The sequence below is a fragment of the Monodelphis domestica genome, chromosome 5 (genome assembly GCF_027887165.1).
Source record: "Monodelphis domestica isolate mMonDom1 chromosome 5, mMonDom1.pri, whole genome shotgun sequence".
Lineage (NCBI taxonomy): Eukaryota > Metazoa > Chordata > Mammalia > Didelphimorphia > Didelphidae > Monodelphis > Monodelphis domestica.
In genome coordinates this window covers 244,100,858-244,114,392 of record NC_077231.1, presented here as the reverse complement: position 1 = coordinate 244,114,392, position 13,535 = coordinate 244,100,858, and the positions used below count along the sequence as shown (strand labels likewise).

At 33.3% G+C, this 13,535-nt stretch overlaps 1 long non-coding RNA gene across 1 annotated transcript in view; it reads left to right on the top strand.

The window, feature by feature from the left end:
• Window positions 1-13,535, top strand: part of LOC103100145 (uncharacterized) — a 41,298-nt gene that overhangs the window by 25,670 nt on the left and 2,093 nt on the right. Inside the window, exon 3 of the long non-coding RNA XR_473268.3 lies at window positions 462-533. This is a non-coding gene — a long non-coding RNA (uncharacterized LOC103100145). The remainder of the gene's footprint in view (window positions 1-461; window positions 534-13,535) is intronic.

Sequence of the window (13,535 nt, the reverse complement as noted above, 5' to 3'; positions counted from 1 at the left end):
GTTCTATGAACATCTCCAAAGGTTGTTGAAGACATTGATGGCAATCTACATATTGGCCCAGTGACCAGGAAGATATTTTTAACTCATCTTTTCTTCACCTTTAATTTTTCCACCAACCAGATTTTTACTAACGACCAAAGTGTTGGTTATGCCACCCCTTGTGAGGTCAAAAAAGTAATTATGTGTTTTTAAAGAACTTGCTAATGGAAGTCAATTTCTTAAAAAGTGAGACTTGGCAGATAGAGGAGAACTTAATGATATTCCTCACCTATGGGAACCACATTAATCCTGGTTTGAATGAAAATAAATGACAGACAAATTAACGTAATTCCTGAAAATAGCAAAATATACACATCAGGATATGAGAAGGGGGGAAATAATTATTTACATAGTCAGTCTTAATTTCTTTGTACTTTCCGCCATTTTCATGGTGATTGTGGTGTGGTTTGTCATCTTTCTAGTAGAAAGCTTCACTTATGAAGATAGAATTATCTGGCTTAACTAATTTCAAATGGAAGCAGGAATAATCAAGGGTAAGTAGAAAAAAATTAATGGTAATGGTAATTATTACTGAATAATTTTACTTAAAATTTATAAATGTCTATTGCTTTGAAATGAAATTGAGGTAAATATATCCTGCCCCTTTATCCACATTTTCTTCCCTGTTCCTCAGAAAGTTGGGCAAAAATGAGCTAGCAAATATTCAGCATATAGACATAAGTATCTGCAATGCATCCATAGCCTTGCCATTATATTTTCCTTACATATTTTAAAGATAAGAACACATTCCCCTCTCCTTTATTTAAAACATTTTTGAGAGCTATGATAAATTATCAACAAAATAGTTCTTATTTATATATCTCTGACTTTCTTGAAAGTTGCCATTTCTTCCATTTCCCGATATGGACTTCTATGACTATCCCTCTAAGGCCATTCACAAATGGAGCCATTCAGTATTTAAAAAAGCAACAAAAAACTTTTGTTATTTGTTTAAAAAATTAAACTTAAACTAAAAAAAATAAAACAACTGTTAAAAAGATCTATCTGTTACAGGTAACAATTTTGGTATCTTAAAAGATAAGGAAAACAACTGTAGTTTAATGAAGAAATATTTTTTTAGGTATATTAGATGCCCATCTTCCCACCTTTCTTTTTTGTGTAATATTATAAATTATAAAGCATCTACTGGGGGGAGGGGTGCAGCTAGGTAGTTCAGTGGATTGAGAGCCAGCTCTAGAGATGAGAGGTCCTAGGATCAAATCTGATCTCAGACTCTTCCTACTAGTATGAATTTGATTGACTTAAAAAGTTACTGTTCAAATAAAGATTGTAGTTCCACTTATTATATGTCAGTACTATCAAGAAATTAAAGGAGTAAATATTGTTTAATGCATTTATGATCCCTTTCTTTCTCTTCTAGTTTCAGAAGGAAAAGACAAAAGAGGAAAGACAGGTTTTGTTGTCTTTCTGTATGAGATGAAATGGCAAGACTAATTCACCTTGCCTAGAAAGTCAACTATGTTTTTTGTTGTGAGTTATATTCTGATTAAACAACTTGGTGAGGGAATAACTAGCTGGACCCCAACTGTTACCCTTAACATAGTCAATCTGCTAAGTTTTATATTTTCCTGGTTTAAAGTGACCAGCTATTGAATTAATTAATTATTATATTAAGAGGAAAATACATTTTAAACTCCATTTTAAGGTGATTTTAAGGTTCAAGAGCTTATAAATGTTACATTTGCATTTATAAGAGTGGAGTGGTCAAGATCATCAAAAAAAGTCTTTTAGGAAAGAAGTGGTTTCATGTGATTTTGAAGCTCCTAAATGGACCCGAGTTGTGACCTCAAACATATGGATTTTTATTCTTTTCATTTACTGACCTGACAACTTCCTATCCATGTGTACCTATTCTTCCTCTTAAATACTGTAAGGCAGAATGTGACTTATTTTAATTATATATTTTTTATATTATTTGTGTACTTTCCTATGAGTATTTGTAGTATACTTTGACCTTACTATTACACAAATGGTAATATTTAAGGATTAAAATTGAATTATTGTGAGTGGCTGCTTATAGAAATTAAAGTAAATGAGGGGGGGAGTAAAACACTAGATTATGGAGTAGGGGGAATATATACCTCTTCAGTGGTGTTCCCTTTAGGATCCTAAGAGTATTTGAATGTGTAACTTTAATGGAAGTGATTATTTTCTGGAAAGCTACATTTGGAGTTGGAGTAAGTCAGATTAGAGAGTAAGTAGGTTTTCACATTTTCTTATGAGAAGTATGAAGCCCCTATATAGAATTGGCATTACCCCATATGTATTGCACTAGTAGTCCCCAGACAAGAGCCCATTTTCCAACTTTTCTTTTAAATTATTATTTTTTAGTAATTATTAGTTAGAAAGTATCTATTATGGGAATGGGGAGAGGTAAGTGGCTCAGTGGAATGAGCACCAACCCTAGAGATGGGAGGTTCTGGGATTAAATCTGCTTTCAGGTACTTCCTAACTACATGATGAGACTGGGCAAGTCACTTAACTCTCATTGCCTAGTCCTTACTAGTCTTCTAAAAAAAATCTACTATGCCATGATTTTCTAAAAAATTGTTATGCCCTTCATTTCTCATATTTGTATATCATGTCTAAATTAATATCTTTGGGGATTAGATTAAACTAGGCCCCAAATTATTTGAACATGAAACTCTTCATTGGCCTGAATTACCAAAATTATTGAGGAGGATGGTAATGTTTATATGAATTTTAGACTTGTCATGCTTATATTCCATTTGACTTTATTAGATGAAGCATTGTGTGGCATGAAGGGATTCTGAGAAAATGTTTAAGAGCAAACTCTCTGAAAAATATTCATAACACATTTTTAGGTTGTGTATTACCTCTTTTTCCTTATTTCCCTTTATTGAGTTTTGCAGGTACTGCACTTTCCTTTTTTTTTTTAATTTACAAATTGAAGATTTGTGGCAACTCTATGTCAAGTAAGTCTGTTGGTGCCATTTTTCCAACAGTATGTGCTCACATCATGTCTCTATGTCACATTTTAGAAAATCTCATAATATTTCAAACTTCTCATTATTATTATATTTGGTATGTTGGTCTGTGAATAACTATCTTTGATATTATTATTGTAATGTTTTGGGGTACTCTGACCTATACCAATGTAAAAGAGCAAAGTTAATTGACTATTGTTATATGTGTTCTGACTACTCTATTATTCAGTTATTCCCCCATCATTCTTGTTCTCCTCAGGATTTTTAATTCCCTGAGACACAATAATATAGAAGAATAGTTCATAAACTTAGTTGATAGAGCTGTAACTAGGCTGGGATGATTGATTCCAATTTCGAAAGAAGTTCTACTGAGGGTAATATGCTATCAAGTAGCACCTCATGCAACCAAAGATATCTTTCCTGAAAGGAAGAGTCAATTGATGTGACAAGCTTTATTGTTTTCTTATTTTAAGAAATTGCCACAGCCACTCCAGCCTTCAACAACTACCACCCTAATCATTCAGTGACTATTAACATCACGGCAAGATCCTTCACCAGCAAAAAGATCAACAAGAAGGCTCTAATGATGATTAGAATTTTTTAGCAATAAAGCATTTTAAATTGTTATGCATATTTTTCTTAGACATAATGCTATTGCACACTTAATAGATTACAATATAGTGTTGATACAACTATTTCATATACAGGGAAATCACAATGTTTCTATGACTTATTTATTGGGATATTTGCTTTATTTTATTGGTCTGAAAAGAAACCCAACAGTATCTCCTAGGTCTATCTCTAGTAATGTTTTCTTTGTCACATTTTCAAATCTATAGATCAATAAAATAATAATTAAGTGGTGTTTTTTAACAAGTGAGCTGATTTAAGTTGGAACCAACCTACCCTGTTCTTATACTCTGTAGACCTGCTATAAAGGAAATCAAAAGTTGCATGTAATAATGGATGAGGTTTTTTCATGTCCACACTGCCTGACTATTGCTTATTTCAATACATCAGGGATAAAGTAAGAGATTCAAATCCCAACAAAAATACTTACTAGCTATATGACCCTGAGCAAGTCAGTGAATCTCTGTTATGCTCAGTTCCCCCATTTGTAAAATGGAAGAGTAACAATCTAAGACTCTCAGAGATGCTGTGAGTAATAAGTTGCAAGTGCTTTACTACTTCATTGTCTTCACACTAGCTCTGGAAAGTGAAAGGAAACAAAGTAGGAAGAAGAAAGGAAACAACAGAGAATTATATATCATTAATTTTTGCAAATTTCATTTCAGTTTTTCAGCCTTGGTTGGCAGTTATTATAGTCCCTATTGAAAAGATGAGGAAACAAAGGTTTTTTAGAACTGAAGTGACATCATCATTGTCACACATCTAGGCAAGATTGAAAAGCAGGATGTGAACCCAAATCTTAACTCCAAGTCAAGCAATATATAATTTTGTTTTCGGGCTTCCCTGTGACTCTTCTTTGGAGTTGTGCATTGGAACTAAAAGCTGAGACGCCATAACAAAATTGTTCCGTACAAAATGTCTACGGTAAGCTGAGGTTTTGTAGTACAAGGACTGGAAGTGGGGGAGAAGTGCATTTTGTAGGTGTTTAACCTTCATACGCTTAGGGATGTAGTTCCCGACTCACATCTCAGAGCTAAGAGAACGTATGACGAAGAGGAGCAGATGGTGGTATCGGCATTCCTAGTGGGGTTGCAGATCAGATTCTCCTTGGAGAGTAAAAATAATGGTTCTTGGATAGTAAAACCATCCTAGTGATGTTTTAGGGGATGAAGATACCTGCTGCTCCAGAGTGATGGAAAGTCCTTAGAGTAGAGTGATTATGTAGAAGATGCTACCAGAGTAAATCTGTTCTCGTGTTTGTATTTTCATAGATTTGTTTTCACAGGTTACTGGCCCTAGCATTTACATACAACATGGGCAGATGACAACTGCAGTGACAGCTAATCAGATCCTGCATATCAAAATAGAATAGTTAAACTTACTTCTAGTTCTAGTTTAAGGAAGAAGAGAAGGGTTTTCTCTATTTTTCACAGGAGTGGCAAAATCACTGATATAGTTACAGATTTAGTGAAACAAAGATGATACCAGGAAATCTTTCATTGTTAAATGTACTTAGATTTATTGAATTTTATGTTCATTAAAAAAATCTGATTTCATCATCAAATGGAAAATCCCAGTGTGGGAACTTCTTTTGCTGTTTGTCACTGAGTTATGACAAATTGAGTAGATGAATACTAGAGAGCACTCGAGGCACATAAGATCAAATAGTTTGCTTAAGGCCACATCACTAGTAAATGTCAAAGATGGTATTGGCACACAGGTGATCCTAAATTCCACTATCTATCCACTAGGCCATGTTGTCTTTTAGTTGACACACAAATACATGTGAAAGCACACATGTGCACATGCGTGTATATGTGCAGATGCATATGTGTAGATACAAACACACACCTGTGTGTGTGAGATTATTTCATTTTGGCTTCACAACAATCTTGTGAGGTAAAGTATGAAAACATTCCAGTTTTTCTCATGAGGAAATTGAGGCTCAGAGAAGTAAAGTAACTTGTTTTAGTCTTATAGCTAATACATATAAAATTAGAATTTAAACCCAAGTATTTCACATTCCAAGATGAATACTGGAACCAAAATGGCCCTCACTTTGATGCATCTTAAAATACATGAAATACATTGGTTTTATTTGTAGGGGAATATTTTAATGCAATTTTTAAATGTTACAACAGTAAATCAACAGACCAAGGAGATTCAATTAAGGATTGTTTCCCATGCAAAGATTTGTTTCTTACTCTTCTTATTTATTTGTCTTTTTTTTTCAGAAAGACTTAATGAAACCTTCCCTAAAGGGAATGTTCAAAAATTTCATTAGCAAAGCATATTTTTATGGAATTATTATGTTGCTTGAATAATGTATAGTGTTGAAGTGGAACCTAATGATAATAAAGTGAAATTTCTCAAAGCAAGAAAAGTTCCTTAGACTTAATGAGATTAACAGATTAATTTAACTGGCTAAAAATATTGAGATGTTAATGATGATCTGCAATAGTTGATTAAGCACATTATACCTGAATAGTAAATTTGGTCCTACAATTCTTTGAAAGGAATATACTAAGTCTAGGTCTAAATGAAAACATATAAGGATTGACATATTTATGTTTTCTGACTTTACAAATGAACAGTTCTTGGGATAAATACTTCAAATACAAAATATTTTACTTTAATTAATTATTAATACTGATATAATTTATTAACCTTGGATACATTTCTGAGCTAGGAAATTTCTTTTTCTTCATAGTAATAAAATGTAAGCATTACTGAATTTTAAATTCATTCGCATATCTTTGTGGAAGACAGGTATGGGTTCCCCCCCCCAAAAAAAAATAAAGAAAATTATATTTAATTCATTCCTAGGTATAACATAAAGGACTTTAGATAGGACTGAAGAAGGACTGAAGATAGTTTTGGAATTTGTATTTTAGGCTTAACTACAACTAAAATTTCTCCTATTGTGGAGGAGGGAAAAGGAGTTTACACTTTTGAATATTGACTCCAAAGACTAGCTATTATACCATACTAACTCAAAAGTCATATAGAGTATCTTGATTTAGTGTTCATTTTTGTGAGAGAATTCATAAAACCCAAATCTCAAAATAATTACCCAAATAAACTAAAGTGAAACATTGTGTGCTTTGATCTGCATTCCCACTCACACGGTTCCTTCTCTTGAGGTAGATAGCATTCTTTTTCGTAAGACCTTCAGAATTGTCCTGAACATTGTATTGACGAGAGTAGCCAAGTCTTTCAGTTGATCATTTCACAATATTGCTGTTACTGTTTTCATTATTTCTCCTTGTTCTGCTCATTGACTCTGCATCAGTTCAAATAGGTTTTTCCAGCTCTAGCTGAAATCTTGTTCACTATTTCTTATGATTCAATAATATTGCATCACAATCATATACCACAATTTGTTCCTGATAATCATTTCTTAAAGCATTAATAATATCCTATCACTATCACATACTACAATTTGTTGAATTATTCTCTGATTGACAGGCATCCCCTTGATTTCCAAATTTCCACCACCACAAAAAAAGAGATGCCGCAAATATTTTTATATAAATTGGTTCTTTTTGCTTTTCTATCTCTTTGCAAAACAAATCTAGTGAGGTACTGCTAGTTCAAAGAGTATGCATAGTCCTATAGCCCTTTAAACATAGTTCCAAATTTATTTTCAGAATGATTGCGTTATTTCACATAGTGTCCTCAATATTTTGTTATTCCATCTAGTATTTCTCATTTTCCCTTTCTGTTATGTTAATCAATTTGATAGATGTGGTATGACAGAAGTTGTAGATGAGAACTATTTTCATTTGTATTTCTCTAATTAGTAATGATTAAGATAATTTTTCAATTGATTACTGATTTCTATTTCTAAAATCTGCCTGTTCATTTTATTTGACCAGTTAGCAACTGGGGAATGACTTTTATTTTTACAAATTTTACAAATTTGTCTCAGTTATTTTTTTAATATTTGAGAAATGAGGACTTTATCAAAGACATTTGCTGTAAAATTTTCCAGTTTCCTGTTGTGCAAATGATTTTTGATTTAATGCAACCAAAATGATCTATTTTACTTCCTGTTATTGGGAAATGTCAATTCTTCTTCAAGCTATAGAGGAGTCATCTTATCGTTAGATAAGCATCTCTGAAATTATAGTCTTGGAGGAATGGGCAGTCATTTCCACATTCTAATGTGCTTGGAGATTTACCATGGATATGGAGATAAAGAACAGTTTCCTTTGGAGCACTGGAATCATAATGATAGGGATACGAATATACATAGAGGGAGATGTACATGGAGAGATGGAGGTATAGTCAATCCTTAATTTTTGTAAGGATAATGTTCCTTGGAAATGTTACAAAAGTAAAAAAGGCAAGTTCCTGCAACCTTAAAAAACTGTAATCTTTTGCTATTGTTGGAAATATATCTTTCTGAATATAATTACATTTAATAATAATAATTAATAAAACATTAATTTATATAATATGCACTTTCCATAACAGTAACTATGAAATAACCCATAAAGTGCTATAGACAAAAGAAAATTGGTAGCATACAAAACATTACTTTTTGTTGGTAAATCCTGAGAATTCTGTGATCTTTTGTGCTAAAGTCTCAATAAAATTGTTTTCAGATAATATTAACTTTTCATAAGACATAAAATCTACAATAACCATAAAAATCTGTGCAGCAAATATGATTCTTAAAACTAAAATATTTTTAAACTGAATCCTACCTTCTTACTATTTCATATAGCAGTGTGATGGCATTGTATTACATACTATACTGTTATAAACATCTTTGGCATTTATCTTTTACTGGTGGAATGGGTAGACTGGAACAAAGGCCACGAAGATAGCTATGGCAGGCAATATGGAGTGATTAGAGCTTGGTCAGATACTGCAGGTGTCAAAGTTATGAACTGAATCCCAAGCCATTGCCCCTTTTTTCTTGTCACTGGATTTCAGTGACTTGGAAGAGGGAATGAGGAATATGACTTTCTATAACTCTGTCTCACTTAAATCCTGACTTATGCTTGAGTCAAGACATCATGCCATAATGTTATTGATCCTTTTCAAAAATGAAGGATGATGCTTTTAATTAAAGAAATTAAAATTAAAATAACTCTGAGACACCACCTCAAAACTATGAGACTATGACAAAACAGAAAGAAAATGATTAATGTTGGAGGTGATGCGGGAAAATTGAGACACTAGTTCACTGTTGATAGAACTGTGAATCGATGCAACCATTTGGGAGACCAATTTAGAATCATGTCCAAAGGGCTATGCAATTGGCCATACTCTTTAACCCAGCAATATCACTACTGGGTCTGCATCCTGAAGAGATCAAATATAGGGGGAAATTACCTACTTGTACAAAATTATTTATGTCGGATCTTTTTTTAGTGGTAAAGAATGATTAAAGACTGACTAGTCTCTCTTAAGACTCAGGCCTAGGCCATTTGGCCTAGGCCTTTCATGCTATTTTTCTCTTATTCTCTCTCTCTCCCTTTCCTTAATTCCTTCATTTGAATTAATTAAAAATCTCCATAAACCCAGCTCACTTGGGTATTTTCATATTTGGGAATTTTTCCCATGATGACCATTTATTTTTGATTTAAAACAAGACACTAAAAATTATCTTTACAGTGTTGGCAATTCACAGTCTTGAAACCCACATTTTTGTGATTACATCTGGAGAAGAAAAGCATAATAAAAATTAAAGAAAAATGATGAACAACATTAACAATAAAAATAACAGCAGCATATTAATGTAAACCCTATAACTTGGCTGATTTCTGAAAACCAAGGGAGAGAATGTTGGCATTTAGGTCATGAATGTCAGAAGAAATTGAGACTGATGAGGTCTGGACATCACCTATGAGCATTGTCCTTCACAGCTGGTGGATGGCATTGGAGACTGTGAATGACAGACCAACTTGAAATAATTCATCAACAATGTCTGTTCTATGTTATGTTTGAGTTCCTTAAGTATCTTGGGGTATGGGAGCACAGCAGAGGAGAGTTCATATATGACACTGAGGCTTTGATAAAAGATGGAATCAGAAATCTTGATGTATCTAGAATGATAGTCAATTATGCTAAGCTACCCTTCAAACTTGGAAACTGAGTGCAAAATAAATTATTTTTCTCTACTGCACAGTTATAAATTTGGTTGCCAACAGAAAAGTAAAAATAAGATTACTAATAAAATCATATGAATGTTTGAAATTCCCAAAGGTAAATGCATGAATGTTGAGGATTAACTAGTTTTCAATAGGAGAACACTACTAGACACATTGAATTGGAATTGGCATTGAGTCTTAATGAAGCTATTTCCTCTGCTTTGCCATCCACTTATTTTTCAATTATCTTTTCAATTAGCAGGAATTTATTTTTTTCTTTCCACCCATAATGAAGAAAAAATTACATTTGTAATAAATATATATTGTCATGGAAAATGAGTTCTCACATTGACTATATGCAAAAAATTTTATCATTTGCCTCTGTCAGGAGGAAGGTAGGTGAGCAAGTAACATTCTTCATCATCTGTATTATAGAAACATGGTTGGTCATTGAAATAATCAGAATTCTTAAGTCTTTCATTATTATAATTGTAATATTTTCCTTATAAAAATTATTCTCTTGGTTCTGTTTCCTTCTCTCTGCATCAGTTCACATTACCTAGAATTTCCTGATATCATTTCTTTCCTCACTACTTACAGCACAATAATATTCCATAGCATTGATTCAGCACAATTTGTTTAAACATTCCCAGATGCCCAAGAGGCAACCTAAGGTGTCTTAATAGTGTCTAGTCTGTTTTGTTTCTTAATTAGCTTCTTCAATACTTCTTGAAAACATTAACATTCGTTATGCTGTCAGCATTGTATTATCATAACTCCTTCCTATTCAAATAAATTTTGGCTTTCTAGATTTCTCTGGATTATTGTGTTTGTATTACATTTTTCCTATTTAGCTTTTTTCTCACCAGAAGTGTTTGAAAGTCTTCTTTCATTAAATATTAATTTATTTCCCTACTCTTTAAATAGTAAGTTATTATTAATTTTTAGGGTGTGCCAAGACTGCAGTGGAGGCAGAGTTGGTGCATACATGACTTCAAATGCCAAACTTAACTTTGTCTAAAAGAGGGTTTCAAAAAACTCACACAAGACAATTTTTAATACAGTGGCCAGAAGTCATACTAGGATGTTCCTGAGGTGTCTCTGAAGAACCTGAGACTTGATTGGGAGACACTGGCACAGGACCACCCAGCACTGTGTATTCATATCAAAGAAGCTGCTCTACTCCACATGAAAAGCAGAATTGTAGTAACTAAAAAAAAGGTGAGATGTGAAGAATTAAATACATCTCCATCCCAGATGTTGATAAAGACTTTTTGTGCACAATTGGTTGATACAGCTTTCTTAGCTTTTGTAGTAGTTAGATAAACCACAGTGAGACACAACGTGAACTTACCTCAACCTAGTGTTGCTATTTTGGCACTCTTCACATTTGAAGGCCAACAACCATTATTGGTTGTTAACTATTCTCTTTTGGCTTTTGTAAAATTGTATTCCAAGATCTTCAATTTTTTTAGAAGCTTCCAGATTTTATGTGATACTTGCTGTTGTCCCATGGTACTTGTAGTACTTCTTTCTGGATGCTTCCTGAAAGTTTTCCTTGAATTTTATTATTTCCTTCAGGAGTTATGGATTGTGACTGTCACATTTCTTAGATGTTTTCTTTTGAATTTCTTTCAGAAAGTAATTATTGGGTTTGTTCTTTCTTCATATTATCCTTCACATAACCCTCTAAGAGAATATACCTGTTTTAATTTGATGTCCAAGTTTTTCCAAAATTATTTTCAGTGAGTCCAATAAATCTTAAATTACATTTCATTTACTTACTTTCCAGTTGAATTATTTCATGTTAAATATCTTACATATTCTTCTATTAAAATATGTTAATTTTCATCTAATATTTCTTGATGTACCTAGGAAACATTAATTTCTGTTTTTTTTTAAACCCTTACCTTCTGTCTTAGAACTAATACTGTGTATTCGTTCCAAGGCAGAAGAGTGGTAAGGGTTAGGCAATGAGGGTTAAGTGACTTGGCCAGGGTCATAGAGCCAGGAAGTGTCTGAGGCCAGATTTGAACCGAGGACCTCCCATCTCTAGTACTGGCTCTCAATCTACTGAGCCACCTATTTGCACCCACCCTTTTTAAAAAATTCACGTTTCTTGGGTAATGTTTATCAGTCATTATCACTTCTAAACTATTTATCTTTCCAATTCTCTTTTTAAGCAATTTATTTAATTTTTAATCCTTTGTTTCATTTCTTCTAGCTATTCAAGTAGTCTTTGTCATTTTCACACACACACACACACACACACACACATATATATGTTTACTAAGGGGGGAAAGGGTTAATTTTAATTTTAAAAGGGGTGGACTGGATTATTTAAGAGTGGTTACCAGGAGTTTAATTGATTCCAAAGAGATTTATTTACAGTTTGTTTACAAAATATAGAAAGTAATGTAAGAAAATAAGAGAGAGGATAAGATAAGACAAATAGCCTAAGCACTGAGTAATTTACTTCCAGCCCCTGCCTCAACCCAGACAGGGAGAGTTATTCTTAGGCCTCAGCAAAGGTGAGGACCTGGGAAAGTCTCTCTCAAGAGGTAAGTTGCTCCTGAGGTTAGTTTTTTTCAGAAAATCCAAAGGTTAAGAGTCAGCTTTTCACTCACCATGTGTCAGTTCAAAGGAAGAGATTTTAGAACAGCCTCATCAGGAACAGGATTTCGGGCCCAGCCTCCACTCCAAAGAATGAAGAATTGTCTCCAATCTCCACTTCCAAAGAATGAAGAACTGTTCCTCACAGGAAGTGACAGCTCCTTTTAAAGATGCTTCTTTTGCATCACTTCCTGTGTCTCCCTACTTTTATGTCTATCAATCACAGTGGAAGCTTTGTTTTAAGACTGCCCAGGGTTAGGTAGTTTAATTCTGATTTGTCACCCAATATTGCACACGTGGGTCACAGACCTCCCACTTAATGATTAAGTGGGATGTTTACAGTTTTGGGGATTAAATCTAAAAATAGGCAGGGGTTACAATTTTAATCTTCTTTATCAGGGGAGAGTTACTTTTAATCTTTAATATACATATGTATACATATATATATATACATATTCTAACATTTGTTTTCTCATCTTTCCAATTTTAGTTCTTCAATTATGACATATCAGAGGCAGGCTCTTCCCCCTCTTCCACTCTTGGGAAGAATGCTTTGCTTTGCTTCATTCACTTTAGTTATTATATTGACTTCTACCTCCTGGTTTGAAGCCTTCTTAGATCCTTGAGGTTCATAGCACTAGATATTCAAGACGCTTTCTCTCATCTTATAGCAGTGTTAGTGATCTCAAAATTCTGGAATTTGAGACAGCCCAGTTTGAGCACTTGTACACCATGATGATCTGGTCATCATCAGATTCTCAGTTAATCATTGCCTGTTGTTGCTTAATAGAGTTACCAGTGCCACATTCAGATTCAAGGGAATTTCATGTTCTTGCTGCCTTGTGACACTCAACCTAACAAGATATAGCTTCCTGTCCTCTCAGTTACTTTGCTATATAGTTCTTCTTCGTTATTGACACTGGCTTCTGCCCAATGTTTTATATAGTGTTGAGGCAGAAGTACCTTATGTTCTCATTGAATTTCTATATTGTTATTTGGTTTGTGGTGAATTAAAAGATTTTACTGGTTTAGATGTAAATTCCTCTTATTCAGGTAGATAGTTTTGTTAATATTTTACCAAAAGCTTTTGCATAAATGTGCCTCGATGATATTGATTAAAGTTATATTTATCTATTTCAACTCATTGGTTTATATATAAAGAACATATTTGTGCCATAGA